This window comes from Protopterus annectens, chromosome 1.part1 (assembly GCF_019279795.1).
Source record: "Protopterus annectens isolate FY-2018-M chromosome 1.part1, PAN1.0, whole genome shotgun sequence".
Classification (NCBI taxonomy): Eukaryota; Metazoa; Chordata; order Ceratodontiformes; family Protopteridae; genus Protopterus; species Protopterus annectens.
In genome coordinates, this window is record NC_056726.1 from 1,452,124,154 (window position 1) to 1,452,145,606 (window position 21,453).

A 21,453-nucleotide genomic window follows, 5' to 3' on the forward strand; every position below is an offset into this window, starting at 1 on the left:
ACCAAGCTTCATGAATCCCGGGGTTAGTCTATACAGGCCAAGTATATTATCTAGTACATCACAGACTAGATATTTTTGTCACCACATTAAAGTCTTTATAGAAACCAAAATGCCCATCATTGTTAATAGCAGTATGTTTGGCTGTACTTTAGCGCATGGGTCTAATACCTTCTCAGTGAAATGCTGTTCCTTAATGTCCCTGTATTATTTCTTTACAGATTCAGCTCACAATATCCAGGCATTGAACTGTTGCTTCTGATGAAGATGCCCATGGGATTCTGTGATTAAACCACTAAGAAGCTTGAAGTTTTGTCTATGATGTTCTGTCAGTTTTTGGCATATTACATTGGCACGCATACCTCTGCACTAGCTGTCTGCAGCCCTAACAGCTACCTCTGGTGGTACAAAGGGAAGAGGCCTTGAGATCAATGGGCAGTGTGTGTAGACAGACAAGGAGACATGGCTGCCATAGGACCCAGGGCAGCATATCTTCACAGGCCACTCTTTATTTCCCACCCAGTCTATTAAATAGATCATTATCGGACTCGGAGATTAGGTCATAGAAAAGCCATGTCACCAGAAAAGTGATATGGCCAGTTGCTAACTCTTATCCATTCCCTCTCTCTAACTGCCACCTGTGGGGATAATGCTGGTTAAGACATGTTTATCTGCAGTGCATCCATGCAATCCATAAGTTCTGTCTACTATAATGACCAAAATAATAAAGACTTAAATTGCTTTGACTCAGCTTCCTGGACATATTTACTTCCTTAGATGCTACAAGTAGAAAAACAATGAAAATGTAACACGACAACATAATGGCTTTGAAGTAGAACTGTGGGTGTTTCTTCTTCTATGCTACTGTTAAGCAGATATGATAAGTAGACACAAATACTTTTTTCAGGAATAAATTAAGAGTACTATCTAACTACATGACATGCTCAGAGTTACATGATATGGAGGTGGTAACTGGCAGAATCAAACCCAAACCACAGGATAAAGGCCTTGTGTTTTATTTGTATTCTGCTTTTAACTGCATATTAAAACTTGAAAAGAGACCACAGCTCTGTCTCTTGTGAGTCAGGCAGAATTTTTTTTGCCCACCCCCTCACCAGGTTATTCTTATGTTCTTAAACACCACTGTCTTTCTAGTTGCCTGCCCCTTAAGTTAATTTGACCATATATCTCATTTCCTCTCTGTTTTTACTGGCTTGTGTGAGTAAGCACAAAATTATCATTTTGTGAAATCACTCCCCTTCAACTATTTAAATTTATTGGCCATCCTACTGTATTCCATAGTACCAGAATACAAAAGTTACCACCCCCTTTCAATCTACCTTGCTGTTTTAAAAATAGTGACTGTCCACTAAAACTTAACTTTTTAGACAGGTAAAACTTAAGTTACTTACTTTCACATCTAACTCCTCTAGTGCACATTGCAGTGTTTAGGATGAACCTTTTTTTTCATCTTACCTTTAAGCTTCCCTGTGACTAGAAAAAAGAAAAGAAAATACTTTTCACAACCAAACTGATAACAGGAATTCCGTTTATTGCACAAAACTAACACAACTAAGCGCTTTCACCTGTATAACATATAGGCTTCTTCAGAGCTGTCTTAGCATAATTAAGCACTGTTTAAATACCATCAATTAAAACTACCCCAACTGATCACAGTAAGGGTGTAGTCTGCAACAACAACTGAATACATACTTGTTCATGTCAATTCTAAAATGCACAAACTATATAAACTTCTAAATAAAATTCATTACATTTTTTCCCTTTTCCCATTAAGGAATCATTACCTGCCTTAATTTTAAAAATTGTTTTAAGGAAATAAAATCGTTCAAGCCAGGAGCTACTAAAGAATTTAAGTGCAATTGCCAGTTAAATTCTTTTACTTCTAGGAGAGTTTTACCACCCCCCCTCTCATTGTAAGTCACCTTATCTATTATAAAAAAGATAACTTTCTTAAAATTAGAACACTTGGTGGTATGCAGGTACAGATCATTGTGAACGTCCTTGTTTTTAACAGCCCTCACATGCTCTTGTATCCTCTCCCTTAGTCTTCTGATGGTTTTTCCCACATAAAACCCAGGACAAGATAGGCTGGTAACAACATAAACCACCATCGAGGAGTTACAATTGCATCTCCCAGGACACTTCAATGTGCAATTTGTATTTGTTACAGAAACATAGGGTCCGTTGTTAATAAATTTACAGGAACTACAGGCACCACACTTGGTCATGATAGATCTATATGATCGTAATTCATTGTTGTGTTTTATTTCTAGCATGTTTTTAATATTCCTACCTCTACTGAACACCACAGTAGGTTTTGACCCTAACCTCTGTTGCATATCTGGTTAAAGGCAAAATTCCCAATATTTGTTGATAATGTCCACTAATGTGAAAGATAGTTCGTTGAAGCGAACTACCATTACCTGATTAATGTTCTTCTCTTTTATTAACATTTCTATTTCCTTGTTGTTTGTTAAAATTGGGGCAAAATAATTTGTCCTTTTTTGTTTCACTTCTTTTCTGATTTTTAATAACAATTTAAGGGGATACCCCCTTTCAATGAATAAAGCCATCAAGTTGTACATTTCCTTTTTAAAAGTGTCCTCCCCACTGGTCAACCTAGAGATCCTAACCATCTGACCTTTTATTACACTCTTCTTCTGATGTTTGGGATGGTTACTCTCATAGTGCAACAAAGTAATCGAGAAGGTAGGTTTTCTATACACAGAACTCTCAAGGGCCCCTTCAGTAGTTGTTAAATGAATATCCAAAAAAATCAATTTCCCCTGCTCTCCAACAACTAGTAAATTTTAAGAAATTGGTTGTTGTATTCAAATAATGGACAAAACCATGTGATTTTTTCCTCCATACCTTTCCACAAAATAAGAATGTCATTCAAATATCTGTTGTATGAGGCAATTTTCCCACTAAAATGTGAATTCAAAACTTTCTTGGTTTCCCAATCAAGCAAGACTAAATTTGCATATGTGGGAGCACATTTAGCTCCCATGGCCACCCCTGCCTTTTGGTGGAACAGTTCTCCTTCAAACATCATGAAATTATTATTCAGAATCATTTCCATAAATTGTGTCAACAAGTGTACACTATTAAGATCTAATTGACCTGTATTAATCAAACTGTCTTTGAACATTTCTAATCCTGCATCGTGGGGAATAACAGTAAATAAATTGACCACGTCTATGGTCAGAAATGTTTACTGATGTCCTTTTCTAAAGTTCCTTAACCTTTCAAGACAGTTCCAAGTGACTAGCACTTGCTTTAAAACCTGCTGGAAAGCACTAGGAAGTCTTAAACTGATACAAGCACTCAACACTCCTTGTTAATAAGGAGAAATTAATCGTAGGCACTAAACAGCCTATAATTGCAAAGTACCTTGCTAAGGTAAGGGAAAACTGCTCTTGTACTTAACAAAAAAAAAGCACCAAACCAAGCATGTCCAAGGGCCAGCTTCCCATGATTTCTCCTGCCCAACTGGTGATTCTGGACATACTGGAGCATTGTAGCAATTGCCTCATGTACACAGACAACCCTCTCCTCCTACCACCCAACACTGCAACCAGCGAGAGATGCACTTACATAGCCAAACTGAAAGCAAAGCTCTCTCCACACAAGAATGTGCTAGACAGTCAAGAGGAAAAGGTTAACACCCGCACAACACCTCAAGCAACACATAGCCCTTCTAAACCCACACCACCAACACCAACACATAGCGACACTAAACCCACATATGTGGAGGCCCTTAACAGTAACCTGTCCAAGCAACAAGGACCTCCGAAGCTGAAATGCAAACAAATACCAATCACAACCAAAGTGTCATATAGCTCAAAACACCAGTGTGCCACCCAGGGCAAGACAACACTTCAGTCATAGGTGACTCTATAGTCAGTCACACTGATGTCCCACTCACCAGGCTGAGCATGGAGAAAATTACAGTCAGCGGCCTGTCAGGTGCCAGGATCCACCACATAACTCTTGCACTCAAGTCACTCCACAACAAGTACAAATGTGACTCTGTCATTGTCCATGCTGGAGTGAATGACTTAAGACATACCTCCCTGGACTACATGAAAAGAGACATGGAAGAGCTCTCCGATCATGTGGCCCAGGCAGGTATGACCCTAGCCCTGAGTGGCATCCTGCCTTCACCCAGAATGATACCACAGTATAAGGACAAAATGATTGACTTCAAAAATTGGCTAAGCTTCTGGTGTCATTCAAAGGGGATCCAATATCTGTCTGCCTGTGATGACATGATCGACAGACCACGATGATTTGCTAGAGATGGTCTGCACCTGTCGCCACTGGGATTCAGGTTACTGGCTAAGGCTCTTGCCACCCCTATAGTGCCTTTTTTAGGCAAAGTTCAAAGGACAAAACCACCACCGTAACAGGTACAAGCATGCAAAATCTGAAGGTAATGCTACTCAATGCTAGAAGTCTAAACCTCAAAATGCATTCTCTTGAGGCACTCCTAAAAATGGAGAACATTGATATGTGTGCAGTAACTGAGACCTGGTTCAAGGCTCTAAAGAGCACCCCTGCAGTATCAGGCTACAACTCTTACCACACTTTTTGGCCACCAAACCAGGACCAAAACACTAAAGGTGGAGGAGTGCCCATATTCACCAAGGATATTCACAACACCAGGCTAGTTGCCCAACACATTGCATCTGAAATTCTCCAGGTGCAACTAACACTAGGTAAGATGGCAATCCAAATTGTAGCTTGCAACAGATCCTGCACCATGCCCCAAGATTCTCACTACACCTTTCTAAACATACTGGAAAATATTAAGATACAATCAAACACCCTAATACTGGGTGATTTCAACTACCCTGCCATTAACTGGGAAAAATACTCGTGTACTAGCACCTTTGCCCAATGGTTCTTGGAATTCATAAATTCCAACGCCCTGGATCAACTAATCCTTAGTCCCACCAGGGACTCAAATATCCTAGACCTGGTCATTACCAACATGGTAAATTGATGCTCCACACCTATGGTCACCCCCTCGTTGGTCAGGTCTGACCCTAAGCTAATCACCCTTGACATACAAATCCCACCCCCACCCCCCAGTAAGGAAACCTCAGTAAAAAACTTCTCCAAAGTCAACTTCATGCTACTCAAGTCAGAAGTGACAAACTTCATGACACCCATGCAGGCGGGAACCAAAAGTTCGACTGCTGAATCCTACACTAAGTTACTGTACGAGCACATACACTCGTGCATGAACCTAGACATCCACAATAGAACCAAGACTCTCTCCTCCAAACAAAAGGAAGCTAATCTGGTGGTCCCCTGCCATAAACAAACTTTACAACAAAAGGAAGAAACTGTTGCAGAAAAGGGGAAAATCCCAGGATGCAAAAAACTCCCTGACCAGCCTCAGTAAGAAGCTGAGATCCCTCATAAAATCTTCCAAAGCTAGTTACAAAAATAAAATTGCCTAAGATTGCAAAGACAACCACAAGGCATTCCATAGCTATGTCAAGAATCTAAATGGTAATGCTCAGATCTGCTCTGAGCTACAACAGAAAGGCATTAAGGTTGGGAGGGTGGCATAATGGTTAAGGTGTTTGCCTTACAAACACAAGGTGCAGGGTTTGAGTCTCACAAGGGATAATTGGCTAGGGTTAAAATGGCTCACAAGGGCAGTTAGCTTAGTACTAATCTATGAAACTATGAATATACTGATCCCAAGGATATTGCCAATATCCTGGCAGATCGATTCAGTGCAAACTTTATCCCCCTCTCACCCTCTAAAGGACACATCTCAGAACCAAAAGATTGCCAAATTCCAGTAATAATGAAAAACACACTCAGAGCTAAGAATACAGCATCCATGGGACCTGATGGCATCCCAGGCTGTGTACTACATAATTACAAAATGAACTGGCACCTCACCTTAGTGTCATGTTTAATCATAGCCTCACCTCAGACTTTGTGCCCACTGAGTAGCGCACAGCTACAGTTATCCCACTGCACAAGGGGGGATCCATCTTGGATCCCAAGAACTACCGCCCCATCAGTCTGACGAGCCTGATTTTCAAGGCCGTGGAACATATTATCATGGAACTTATAAACAAAGACATTGACAACCTTTAAACACTGGACACCATGCAGTTTGGGTTCGTGAAGGGCAGATCTTGTCACCTGAACCTGATTGACTTCTTCAAATCAGTCTTCAGAGCCGTGGACAAGAGTAAGGTGGTCCACACAGCCTATCTGGACCTTGCCAAGGCTTTCAACACCATCCCCCACTCTGTAATCATAAATAAACTTACTAAGCTGGGCATTAATCCCTACGTTACTCAATGGGTTGTCATCGGGGGTTTACTGACAGAACCCACACTGTAAAAGTAGCTGACTCCAAATCCAGCTCCAGACAAGTGACAAGTGGAGTACCTCAGGGTTCAGTCCTGGGACCGCTCTTGTTTGGCATCTACTTCTCTGAAGTACAGGCCGATACTAAGGGACTCTGGCTAACAAAGTTCACAGATGACTGCAAATTGGGAGCCATTATTGAATCCCCAAATGATATGGATACTCTACAAAAGGGCCTTACAGAAACAGATGCTTGGTGTCAGAACCATGGGCTCATGCTCAATGCCAAGAAATGTATAGTTATCCCCTTTGGGAAAAAACATGTACCCGTGAATTACCACATAGGTGGCAGTACACTAAACACTGAAAGTGTGATAAGAGACTTAGGGATAAGGGCGGACAGTGGTCTGATCTTTGATAACCACATCACCACAACAGTCAGGAAATCCTTCTATGTGGCAAATCTCATCACTAAGGGCTGTTCATCCAGAAAAAAGGAGGTCATTGTCCCACTGTACTCATCCCTCATTAGACCCATTATAGAATACAATGCCCCATTTGGTATGTACCTTTCAAGACATCTGCAACAACTGGAAAGGCAGCAGAAATACTTCACTAAAAGAATCACAGGCCTAAAGCAGATGCCCTAAGCTGACCATCTAAAAAAACTCCACCCATCCTCTGTCGCATATCATCTACTCAGAGGTGATCTCTGCTTAACATACAAGGCCATGTCAAACCCAGAGCTGTTGGACATGCTACACTTAAACAAATCCCAAAGAAATCCCAATTCCTCAGAGACACACATTCCAGGGATTTAAACCTTGTTATCACAATGAACAAAACATGCTGGATGGACAGGTTCCTGACCCAGAGACTCCCCAGACTGTAGAATCGATGCCCATACATGTCAAGCAGAGTGCCTCATTGGATGGGAGATAGAAAATTCACCCTGGGGATCACATCAGCCGCCCTGCTAGACAGGGGTCCAGGGAAGTAAATACTGTGGGAAGAAATAGCCAGGGAATTGTTATGGCTAGGCTTGTATAGGCCCTAGGGCCAATAGCCTAGTACCAGCCTATGAAACTACGAACCTATGAAAATAGTGTGTACAGTTAATGTTTGCACTGTCCTGCATGTATTATAAAACACAGATTAAAAGATTTAATAGAGTGAAAAAAATGCCACAGTTCTCATTCCTGCATGGGTAACATGGAGAAAAAATGTCCCACTGCCAATTACTGTGGTCAGATGCCATCAGATCGGTACATTAACCAGAAAGGATCTTTTTTGAAACTGACCAAAAATAAAGAAGTGCTTAATCTAGCATCAGAGACATGGACTGCCTGAATAAATATTAAATATAGATTCCATTTTCTCTTCCTGCTTAAATATATTTTAAATGCTTATCCAATAAGTATGTGAAGTTTTATAAATGTTCATGCATCTACAAATGTTTTTGTGCTACATTCTAATCTCTTTGCCTTTGTGCAGTGGCAATGCATGCTAATTAAATACCTTTCAGTCTCGGCTTCTGACTAATACTGTCCTCAGTTATCTCATTCATCTGCAGGTCTTAATGACCCACTATATCACAGACCATTTTTTTAAACAGGCACAGTTTTTATTTTTCATTCTTTCAACTCTGCTGCCAGAGTGGCTGTCATTTTATGCTACAGCCTGTTGAATAGCACACCGAATGTGGGATCAGGTTCCATACACTAGCATAATGGAAGTGCCAAAATTGCTCCCTTGTGACTCAAAATGCCTATCTCAATGAATCCTACAAGCACTCTTCTTGGCTCTTTCACACTGCCACACCAGTTAAAATAATAATGGAATGCATACCCTTAAGAAGATTACTGACTTCCGCATACACACACATATTATGTAGCAGGCTGAAGATTAAATTAGATGAGCCATGTGATCATCCAGTGGCAGCTCATGCTATTGGACTGCAGGACTGAAGCCCACCCAGCTGTAAAAAAAACAGGAAAACCAAAATATAAAAAATGTAACGAGTCCTGGAACTCTGCGCATGCATGCATGGAACTCAAATCCGGACTGCTGTTGAACTAGTCCAGATTCAGAAAGAAGGCATCAGTCTACAGATGCCCCATAAGTCTATGCAGTTAGAGCTGCATAGACTGGAAGGGGATCATACTGCAAGGTCTGCAGTCTGTGCATGCGCAACTGGAACTGGAGGCAGTGCATGCATGTGTGCTCAACATTCCCCCTGAGTTGCTTTGAATGGGACTTTGCATTGGACTAGCTGCTGCTTGAATGAATCTTTGCACTCATTCAGGTACGGGACTTTGCTTTGAATGAATCTTTGAATCTTTGCACTCACTCTGGTACGGTACTTTGCTTTGATAGAATCTTTGCACTCAGGTACTGGCTTTTGCAGCTAGGATGAGGCAGGTACTCTGATCGGCCGGGAGTTGCTTTGAATTGAGCTGTATAGGACTTTGCTTTTGGTACATCATTCCCCTGGAGTTGCTTTGAACTGGGCTGCTGCTTTTTGCTTTGAATGAATATTTGAGCTGTAAGGGACTTTTCTTTGAATGAATCTTTGAGCTGTACAATGAATCTTTGCTTTGAATAGAGCTGTATGGGACTTTGCTTTGGGTACGGCATTCTCCAGGAGTTACAATATGCTGAGCTGCTGCTTGCTTTGGGAACGGGACTTTGCTTTGAATGGATTTTGCACTCAGGTACTGTGTGTGTGTGTGTGTGTGTGTGTGTGTGTGTGTGTGTGTGTGTGTGTGTGTGTGTGTGTGTGTGTTTGTGTGTGTGTAAAATGCCCCAGTTAACTATAACTGGTGGCTGCAGGTAGCAAAAGCCTGAATTCCCTACCCACCACCACTTGTGAAAAGTGTTCAGATTTTTGCCTCATATTTTTGTTCTGTTCTGCTCCTCATAAAATCTATGGTTTTCTGGATTTTTAATTCACTAAATAATGAAAGACATTTGAATTTCAGACTTCATATTCTTCAGAAAGTGCATGGTAACACAAAACATTTTATTCTAGCAATTTTCTAATTTTATAAGATCAATATTTGAAATTTGTCCCTATTTTTTAGGCTGTATTCCCCCATTATTGGCTTTATCTAGGTGTTTTGTGCTAAGAGGTCGAGAGCTGTTGTGAGAACTGACTTCACTAAATGATAGCCATTTAAGTTTCAGTCTTCCTGTCTTTCAAAGAATAGCTGATTTGGCATAGTGGTATGTTACTCTGACTGTAGTACACAGGGTTCTGGGTCCAAGACGTAGCAATGAAATGCATGGTAGGAACACAGCATTATAGTCTAGCAACTTTCCAAGATTATACAAGCAATGTTTAAAATGTGTCCCTGGTTTCTGGGCTTTTGACCCCCCCCAAATACATTTTGGCTTTTTCCAGATTTCTTGTGCTCATGCGCTGCAAAGTTGAGAGATACAGTTAAGTGTCGAGTGGATTTTACAAGGAGCTAAGAGCTTCAGGGGAAGAGAAGTTTAGTGCTGCTTATGCTGCATCAGCTTGTGTAGTTAATAGCATAACAGGTTAAATACTTGCTTTCAATACAAAAGGCTGCGGGTTCTACTACCACAGTGTGTAGATGTATTGCTGATACTGCACTGTGTTGTACTTTTAAAGGGGGTGGATGCAGCAGTCCTGAGAATGCCCGCTTTGGCAGAGATACATAGTAACTATGAGCCTGTTATCAGTTTGCCATCCATTCCCTATTGTATTATTACTAGCTTATCATTTTGCTAATGTAACATAGGCAATTTATTCCTCAAGGGCAATAGGCACTTTATTTGTAGATGAAACAATGAAAGTTGTTTGCTAGCAGAAACCTCTTCATTAGTTACAAATCTCTATAATGTGGAATTATTTAGATGCCTTCTACTTCTGCAGAGATTGTGCATATTTACTGATACTGGTGGATTGCAGAAGTTTAAGCAGACTTTTATGATGGAAATGTTCTGAATTGGGCAGTTTTGTCATTACTGGTGCATCCATATTTTTCATTGTTTACTGGAAAAATGTTCGAAACAATACATTTAAAATACCCTCTAACAACTGTACTGTATTGTACAAGGAATATAATTTAATACAGTCAGGAAGGTGTATCAAAGAACACATGTATGTTTCATGTGCAAGGGGCCTATGATTTGAAAACAGCCCAAAGTCAGTCTTTATATGCCACTGGCCAGATGTATTTTCTTTGAATGTGGGTTTCGATGGCATTTCAATGAATGTGAGTTTCAAGGGCAAAGAAGTTTTAATGCTAAGTCTATTTTCATTGTGAGACTGTATTGCTTTGTTTAGCAGATGTCTATTAGCGTTTGTGCTGTAAAATGTAAAATAAAACTTTTAAATGAAATCCAAATCATTGTAGAAGTAAAGCAGTATACACATTACAGTGTTTATGGTAAATGGGGTGAAATAGCCAAGTAATGGGACATTGGAATGACTATGGGGGGATGCTCCATTCGACCTTGATTTTGTGAGGGGAGAAGGGTGGCAAACTCAAAGACAGCCCCGGCTGAACTATACCTCTCAACCATCCAGATTTTTGCAGAATGAATAGATTTTTACTTCTTATTTTTGGTTTGATCCTCATAAAATTTATGGTTTTCTGGCAAATCATTTAGGAATAAAGTCACTAAATAATGACATACATTGAGTGTCAGACTTCATACCCTTCAGAAAAATGCATGCTAAAGCAAGACCTGTTATTCTATCAACAGTCTAAGTTTATACAAGAGCAATTTTTTTATACTGTCTGTATGTTTCCCAATATATTTAGCCTTGTCCGGATTTCCTGCATTAAGAGGTTGAGAGGTATGAGCAAATAAACCACTTTATAGAATTAGGTATATCCAAACATCATAACTGTCCCCAACTTTGGCTCAAAATGTTGCTCTCCTCCTAATAATCTCTTCACAAAATGGCAATTTTGGAAGAAAATGTGGAGGGTTACAATTAACAAATAATTGTAATGATCAGAGTTATAGATTACTTTTATTTCAGAAATGCATGTAAATTATCATATTTTGTCAGCTGCTTAACTTAACAGTACTAATATTAAAAAAAGTGTCCCTTCTTTGACAGGTTCCCCTCTGTATTGTGTGGCTATTTTCTATTTTTTCATCACATTTTTGGTCCATTTTTCATAAAATTATGGTTTTCTGTCAAATTAGTGGCAAATCATTAAAAATTGAAGTTAGAAAATAATGACAGACATTTGAGTTTCAGATTCCATACCCCTCAGAAAATTCATACTAATCCAAGACCTACTATTCTATTATCTTTCTAAGTTTATAAGAGCAATATTTAAAAATTGTCCTAATTTTTGGGCCTTTGTCCAACTTTTATTTATGGCTTTGTCCAGATTTCTTGCTCTGAGGTTGAGAGGTATGACAAATGTGTCAGGGCCATCGCCGTCAGCCAGAGACATTTCAAATTGTGACATACTTGTTGCACCCCACTCCCCCATGTAGTGGCTCTGGATGTATCCAAGCAAGGCAAGGAGCAGTTATGCAGTGTAAATGTGCAGAGTATCCCCCCATCCAAGGTATACACAATTATTATAGTGGCTTTTCATCCGTCCTTGATTTTGCAGAATGTTCTGGTTTTCTGTCATATTTTTATACTGTTGATTTATACTTCTTATTATTCAGAAAATGCATGTTGTTGCAGTGCCTGTTGCTCTGTGTTTAAGTAGCAATGCTTTAATGACCATTAGGTAAGCTTGTCTGAGATTGTAAGATGCAAGTAAGCTTTAATAACCATACTGCTAAAGAATTACCAACATTGAAAACCTTTTTGTTGTTGCCATGCAGAGAATATTGACATAACTAGATAACCTATAAGCCTTAGGTATTGAAATGCATATGACAGAATTTATAATAAAGAGCAGGATTACAGTATTTTCAGAAGCTCACTACATTTTTTGGAGACCTGCAGTCATTTTTGCAGGCTTTACCAGTAAACTAAATAGAATGCAATCTATCATGTGTAGTACATAACCTGTGCAGTAATCCTTTAAGTCACCAGCTGCCATTGTGATCATCTAATTGCAACTATTTAGCCAAACTGGAGGCTGAGCTCTCTCATCTTAAAACTGGTGTAACCAGTCAGGAGGAGAAGGAAACCTCACAAAACACAATTCCAGTATCACATAGTCCCACCACATCAGCAAACCAAACACATAAATACACAAAAACATACTCGGAGGCCCTAAATAAAAATCTACCTAAGCAACAGAGACCTCCAAAGCAGACATCCAAGCAAACACTACCTCAAAACAAAACACGCACAACACATAACCCACTAAGTCAGTGTGCCAAGCAGCCACAGCCCTTAAGGCTGAATAACACACCTGATACTCTTGTAATAGGTGACTCTATAGTCAGACACACTGACGTCCTGCTCACCAGGCTGAATAAAGAGAAGGTCATGGTGAGCTGCCTGTCAGGTGCTAGGATCCGTCACATAACGCAAGCACTCAGGTCACTCCAAAGCAAATACAAATATGACTCAGTCATTGTACATGCTGGTGTGAATGACCTGATAAGTACCTCCCTGGACTACATGAAAAGAGACTTAGAGGAGCTCTCTGATCATGTAGCCCAGGCTGGTATAACCCTGACCTTGAGCAGCATCTTACCCTCACCTAGAATGATGCCACAGTACAAAGACAAAATCGATTTTAACAATTGGCTAAAATTTTGGTGTCATTCAAAGGGGATCCAGTGTCTGTCAGCCTGGGATGACATGCTCGACAAGCCATGCTGCTTTGCTAGGGATGGCTTGCACCTGTCACCACTGGGCTTTCGGATATTGGCAAAGGCTCTTGCCACCCCCATAGTGCCTTTTTTAGGCAAGGCTCAAAAGTCAAACCCACCCCCATAGACAACACAAGGAAAAAGAAACTAAGGGTAATGCTGCTTAACGCCAGAAGTCTTAACCTCAAGATGTACACACTCAAAGCTCTCCTCAGTATGGAGAACATCGATATCTGTGCAGTGACAGAAACCTGGTTCAAGGCTCCAGAGAGCACCCCAGCACTACCAGGCTATACCTCATATCATGCTTTTCGGCCCCAAAACCCGGACCAAACCACAAAAGGAGGGGGAGTTTCCATATTTATCAAGGATATCCACACCTCCAGGTTAGTGGCATTGCACAAAATATCGGAGACCATCCATGTGCTAGCATTGCACGAAATATCGGAGACCATCCATGTGCAACTAACAGTGGGCAAGACTGCTTTTCAGTTTATAGCATCCTACAGACCACCCTCTCAAAGTCAGCAAACCCACTCAGCTTTCCTGAAAACATTGGAGAACATGAAGATCTCTCCGAACACCATTATATTGGGCGACTTCAACTACCCAAACATTGACTGGGAGCACTACTCAAGCCCCAGCACCTTAGCCCAAAGGTTCCTGGAAATTATAAACTCAAATGCTATGGAACAACTAGTCACCACTCCCACAAGAGGGGACAACATACTAGACCTGATCATTGCCAACATGGGGACTCTATGCTCCACACCAGAAGTATATCCCTCATTGGTAAGATCAGACCATAAATTAATTTCACTGGATGTCCACATCCCGACCCCACCACCAGCCCAGAAAACCACAGTGAAAAACTTCTCAAAAGCAAACTTCTCACTTCTCAAAACCAAAGCGTAATCCCTCAAGGCCCCAGGGCCAGTGGAAATTACAGCCCAAACTGCAGAATCCTATATAAATGCATTCTACGGACATCTCCAGGAATGCATGGATCATGCTATCCCAAACAAAACCAAGACCCAATCATCCAAAGGCAGGCGTCCAGTCTGGTGGACCCCTGCCATAAATAAACTGTACAGCAGAAGGAGGAAGCTACTACATGATAGAGCAAAATCCCTAATAGGGAAGGTATCTCTGATCAGTACTAGCAAAAAATACGATCCCTCATAAAATCCTCCAAGGCCAGCTTCGAGAGAAAAATTGCACAGGACACCAAAGACAATCATAAGGCTTTTTTCAGTTATGTTAGGAACTTGGGATGCATCTCCCAGACTTGTTCTGAGTTGATTCTAAACGACAAAAAATACACTGAACCCACAGACATCGCCAATATCCTGGCAGACAGGTTCAGTGCAAACTTCTCCACCCCCAAAAGAGCAAGTATCTATCCCGGCAGAGGGCTGACTCCCAAACATCTCTGATGCTCAGGTGAAGGCTGCCCTCTCCAAAGCAAAAAACACTGCTTCCATGGGACCAGATGGCATCCCAGGTTGCGTCCTACATGAACTCCAAGAGGAAGTAATCCCTGAAATAAAACAGCTATACAATCTCAGCCTCACTACAGGATATGTGCCCACAGAATGGCATACAGAAACAGTGGTCCCACTCCACAAAGGTGGAGCCTCTACGGACCCTGGAAACTATCGCCCCATAAGCCTGACTAGCTTAGTCTACAAGGCTATGGAGAGGATCATCATGGAGCTCATAAACAAAGACATTGGGGACCTACATACACTAGATCCTACCCAGTTCGGCTTTGTCAAGGGCAGATCCTGCCTTTTGAACCTGGTTGACTTCTTTGAAACAGTCACCAAAGCCATAAATGAAGGGAAGGTAGTCCACACAGCCTATCTGGACCTTGCAAAGGCATTTGACACAATACCCCACTCGGGCATCATAGATAAGCTATCCAGCTTAAATATAAACCCCTATGTCACAAGATGGGTCACAAACTGGCTCAAAGACAGAACCCACAGAGTGAGAGTTGCTGGAGCCATGTCAGACTCGAAACCGGTCACAAGTGGCATCCCACAGGGTTCTGTCCTGGGACCACTCTTGTTCGGTATATACTTTTCCGAGGTACAGGCAAACGTGGGAGGACTATGGCTCACCAAGTTCACAGATGACTGCAAACTGGGCGCCATAATCGACTCTCCAGCTGACACAAACATCCTTCAAAAAGGTCTCACAGAGACAGATAACTGGTGCCAGCGCCATGGTTTAAAGCTAAATGCCAAAAAATGTATAGTCATACCCTTTGGCAAAAACCATGTGCCCCCAAATTACCACATAGGCAGAAACCCATTAAGTACAGAGAAAGTTATTAGGGACCTGGTGACCCAAGTTGATAGCAATCTCTCCTTTGAAAACCATGTTGCCAAAGTGGTTAGAAAGACCTTCTACATAGCCCACCTCATCACGAAGGGTTTCACATCTAGATCAAGAGAGGTAATCGTGCCCCTTTATTCATCCCTCATCAGGCCCATCATAGAATACAATGCCCCTTTTGGGATGTATTTTACCTGACACCTGCAGCAATTAGAAAGACCACAAAAGTATCTCACCAAGAGGATCAAGGGTCTCAAACAGATGCCATATGCTGCTCAGTTAAAAAAACTCCAGCTCTACTCAGTTGCATACCGCCTACTTCGTGGCGATCTATGCCTGACATACAAAGCTATGTCAAATCCAGAATTAATGGACATGCTCCACCTCAGTAAATCTAAATCCCTTAGAGCCACACGCTCGAGGGACTTGAACCTCAGCACAGAAATAAATAGAACTTGCTGGAGGGACAGGTTCATAACCCAGAGGCTCCCTTCGCTCTGGAATAGAATTCCAGTTCATGTGAGGCAGAGCACCTCACTGAATCTCTTCAAGAAGAATCTTGATAGGTGGATGGGAGATCGTAGGTTTTTCCCAGGGATTACTCCCATGTCACTATTAGACAGAGGCACAGTAAACTAAACCTTAAAAAGGGCACAGTATACTCAAATCAAGGGGTGGCGTAAGCCATACAGAATCGGGCTAGGCTTATAATTGCATCAGGGCAGATAGCCTAGTATGAACCTATGAACCTATGAACCTATGCAGTGTTACCATTAGTCATAACTTTCTGCTGGGAGATCTACCCTTGAACAAATGGTATCTCATGAAGTGCTTGCTTTTGTTCAATGTCAGCTTCCTGAATTAAACAGTCCTCCAATTTTTTTTTGTTAATTTAGCTAATGAATTGTGAGACTCCAGTACTGCAGATGCAGATACGTTTTCACCAGAGCTATGCAGCCAAGAATTAAGTATGTGTGTGTGTGTGTGTGTGTGTGTGTGTGTGTGTGTGTGTGTGTGTGTGTGTGTGTGTGTGTGTGTGTGCGTGTGTGTGTGTGTGTGTGTGTGTGTGTGTGTGTGTGTGTGGGTGTGTGTGTGTGTGTATGTAAATATATATATATATATATATATATATATATATATATATATATATATATATATATATATATATATATATATAAATATATATATATATATATATATATACGGATCTACCTGATAACACTGACAAACGAAAACACCAACATCAAGATCACCGTCACCACAAATCCGAAAGCTCAAAAACATGAAAGTTCACATGCCCGACAAACCACAATCCCGACAGTCAACAAAACAAAACAAGTTCCTTTTTCAAAAAACATACACACAACACAAGCACACCAAAAACCTTACAAACCTACACTAAACCTTACATACACAACTATCTATGCACTAACCTTAACCCAAACCCTAACCCTAAGGTCCTTCACTATCGCAAACTTACTGTACCCGCACCCTAACCCTGAAGTCCATCACTACCGCACACTTACCTTACCCGCACCCTAACCCTAAAGTCCGTCACTATCGCACACTTACCTTACCCGCACCCTGACCCTAAAGTCCATCACTATCGCACACTTAACTTACCCGCACACTAACGCTAAAGTCCGTCACTAATGCATACTTACCTTACCCACACCCTAACCCTAAAGTCCGTCACTATCGCATACTTACACAGTCAAGCTCGTTTCACATGTCTGTGTTTTCACCATCGGGATTTCGAACTGTCAATTATTTCCATTGTCGGTCTCCCGGTGTCGGTGATCTTGATGTCATTGTTTTTGCTTTTCAGTCTTTTCAGGTACACTTATATATATATATATATATATATATATATATATATATATATATATATATATATATATCAATCACCAAAGCTATGCAGCCAAGAAGTATGTATATATATATATATATATATATATATATATATATTTACGTAAGGATGAATGATAAATGATAACTCCTCCTATCATAAGGGATTGTAAGTGGACTTACCCCCCCCCCCCATGCAAAACATATATATTTTTTACGGTGTAAGCTATATGCTCAACAAAAAATATAGTTTGTAGTTAAATTTATTCACTTTTCCATTTTGGTTTTTGGCATGTTACTTGCTGATTTCTTGTAAAGACCCTTCCTCCATGCTAAACAGTTCCTTAGTTAACAGATTAAGATCTCAGTGTTAAGAGTGCTAGGCCTTTCTAGTTTCCTGTTAAACACATTGTTCTATGCTCTGTCATTAACATTTTAACTAATAACTCACTTTCTTATATTATTTGTTTATTTAGTGAGATGTCTGAAAGAAGTGACTGCTGCTGTTCCTTATTAGATTGGACATGACCATGAAAATGACTCTTTAACTCCATCGTGTTCAGATAGTCATTAGAAACAACTGCAGGACTCTATCTGCCTTTTCCAGTTCATATACTATGGTAGGTGAACATATTTGTGTTGACAAATGTTGAAAAATTGTTATCAGTGTTCTTCACAGAATCACTGTTCCAATCTTTCACCAGACAGCAGCAGGATGTTGAATAACAAAACTAATCTCCAGGGTTCAAATCCTTATACCAGTAGTGTAATATAGCATGGCATCGGAGTGGCTATTACTCTGCATTGCTGCAAGCATTTACCTTTTATGTTTAACTTGAAAGATATGCAATATGCCATCATATACTACAAAATAAATGAATAAATAAATGAACAAAAAATAAAATAAAAAAATAAAAACATCAGATGCACAGCATTAAATAAATAAACAAATAAACAAATAAATAAACTTTGAGTCAGAAATAACCATGGAACACCAGACAATTTTAAAAGTATGTTCTGATTTTCTCATAAATGTGTATAAATCCAACAACCAAGTTATGAAAATGCTTAAAAGGCATTTTAAGACCAAACTGCTGCTTTGTGCAGCACAATTTTGCTGTCATCATTGCTACCAGGGACCTAATGAGACTGTGATGCAGTATATTGTTGAAGTGAGAGTGAACCGTTAAACTGGTATGAATTTGGAACAAAGCATTTTGAAGTAACTTGATACATAGCAGTTGATCTAATAAGTATCCACATACAGCTTGTCAAGGAACCACCCCTGTGTGCAGAACTTGGTGAAGTTAAGAGCCCAGATTATTATCTTCCATACGGAATCAGTGCAGGCGTGGTTCGTAAGAGTGCAGTGACAACGATTCCTTTCTCTTAGGAGAGGTCTGCCTTCATTGTGCAAATTGGAGCTGCAGGGACCCTTATTTCTCTGCATTTGTTCAGGTTGATGCCTTGAACAACTGTGCTCGTTGAGTTAGTTCCATGAAAAGTTTTATCTTGATGGTTTACAGTAAAAGAATCAATAGCATTTATAAGTGAAGCTTGTTTCATCTACTTTCTAAATTAGACTTCATATTTCCAAAGTCATCTTAGATGGGTCCATACCTCTCAACTGTCCAGATATTCGCAGAATATCCAGATTTTGCCTCATATTTTGGTCTCTTTCTTATAAAACTGTGAGCCAGATTCAATAAGCCTACATTAAGTGTACATGGTATGTATTCAGTAAAATTCTTTTCACATGTTTTGTGCTTTCTACTAACTCAGAAAGATTATATTAAATGCATGTGTAGTCTACACTTTGTGGAAATCTTTATGAATCCCTCTCAGTATTTAAAGCTGCAATAACATACGTAGGAAAACTAAAATTAAGAGGAAGAAGGTGTGTGTTATATCTTTGTTGTATGTTCACTCAGAACAGTGTACACTTAGTGTAGGCGTTATTGAATTTGGTCCTGTGTTTTTTTGACAAACTATTCACAGGATCATAGGAAGTTACTAGACTAGTGGCCCTGAGGCCCTTACTAGCCTAGCCAAGAATTTAGCCCATGTTCCAACAAGTCAGCATTTGTCTTGCTTTGTGATTGTTTCCAGCCCCTCATACAAGAACCTAACAGGGTCTCTACCCACTTCACACCCCGCCCTGCCCCCTATTCCCTCCCGCCCCCAATGGTCCCACCTTTATTGCACTCAAACCCCTCCCAGCTTTCCAATAGCCAACCACAGCGCTAACCCAACACTACCTCCTCCATATTTCCTCTACTATCACACCTCCTCAACTGACATGTACAAGCATACCTTTCCTTTGCTCACTGCATGCACTCTCCTTGCATATCTTACATCCTACCAAAGCTCCATCATTCCCCCACTCAACCACTACCACTGTACTACTACTCACACCACCACCCATGACTCACCCATACTCAGCTCCCCTCCCACCAGCTCAAGAACCATCCCTATGCACTCCCCACATATTCTACCAACTATATTACCCAAACGTAAAGCATCTCTACAACTTAATATAGTAACCCTCCCACCATACCTATTACCCACAGAGAACAATCATAACATTTCCCTTATAAACAAACACATTCAAAAACTGAGAAAACTAATAATCTCATGCATATCAAAACTAGCCCTAAGTGTAGACATCCACCCCAACCCTGGCCCTACCATCCCCATCCCCAATCCTCATAATCAGACTAGAAATCACAACTTCTCCCATATTACAGCCAATAGAAAGCCAAGTGACTTCCTTCTACTAAGCCTAAATATTAGAAGTATATCTAACAAAGTCCATGAACTCCATGCCACCATAGACTTATACTCCCCAGATATAGTCATCCTGACAGAAACCTGGCTAAAACCTCACATTACCAGTGAGCAAATACTCCCTACAGGTTACGGCATACTAAGAGTAGACCGGCTAAACAAAAAAGGAGGTGGTGTAGCTATAATATTTAAACAACATCTAAACATCCAGATCTTAAAATCATCAGCTCCACAAATAGGCAATGAAGAAATAATATATACCAACCTCAAAATTAACCGAAACAAAACCATCAACATAATTGGATGCTACTTCCCACCTGGCCAAAACATCCCTCCACTAGAAAACCTCCTCAGCTGGTCTACCCACCATCTCCCCCAAGAAACTATCATCTTAGGTGATTTCAATATTGACTGGCAATCCTGTTCTGGCAACAATCCAACCCATCATGTACACCTTCATGGCTTCACCCAACTAGTCCAGTCACCAACAAGGATAAATCAAAACTCCAGCAAGCACTCTACCCTGGATTGGATACTAGTCAGTAAGAACCCCCAGTCATATATAACAGGCTGCTTATCAGAGAGCCTCAGTGATCACTCCCCAACATTCCTACTCAAAAAATACCTGTACCAAGCTAAACCTGTTGTCTATCGTCAAATACGTAAAAAAATAAACTTTAACCCACTCACATTCATCTCATCCCTCAAAGAATGTAACTGGCATGCCCTAAAGTACCTCAGTCTAGATGACGCAGTTGAATCTTTTAATACTACCTTCCTGAACATCCTTAATTACCATGCCCCCATAAGATTTTCCAGAACCAAAGCACAACCCTCCCAATGGCTACAGAAAACCACTAAGTCAGAAATGAAAAACAGGGATAAAGCCGGGGAGCACTGGCGCAAAACCAAAACCCTTGCAGCTAGACAGAAATTCCTAGAACTACGCAATAGAGTCAAAAAGCTAATAAAACGGGACAAATTCCAATACTACCAGTCTGCCCTAGACTCCTCACAACACAGCCCCAAACAATTCTGGTTCTCCATAAACTCCATCCTCCACCCAGGTAAGGTCAGTACCCCTCCTCCTAACATCCCTCACTCCTCAGAAAATATTGCTACCTCATTCAACACACACTTCACCCAAACCATACTATCACTAGCTAAACAACACAACCCCCCTCCCCTCCAACCCATACCTTCAACTAGTAATCTCCCCACTGCCTTCTCTTTTTCTCCTGTACCTACCTCCAACATAAAAAACTCTTAACTAAACGTAAACCCACCAAATTAGCAGCAGACAACCTCCCAAGTGAATACCTACAAATCACAGCT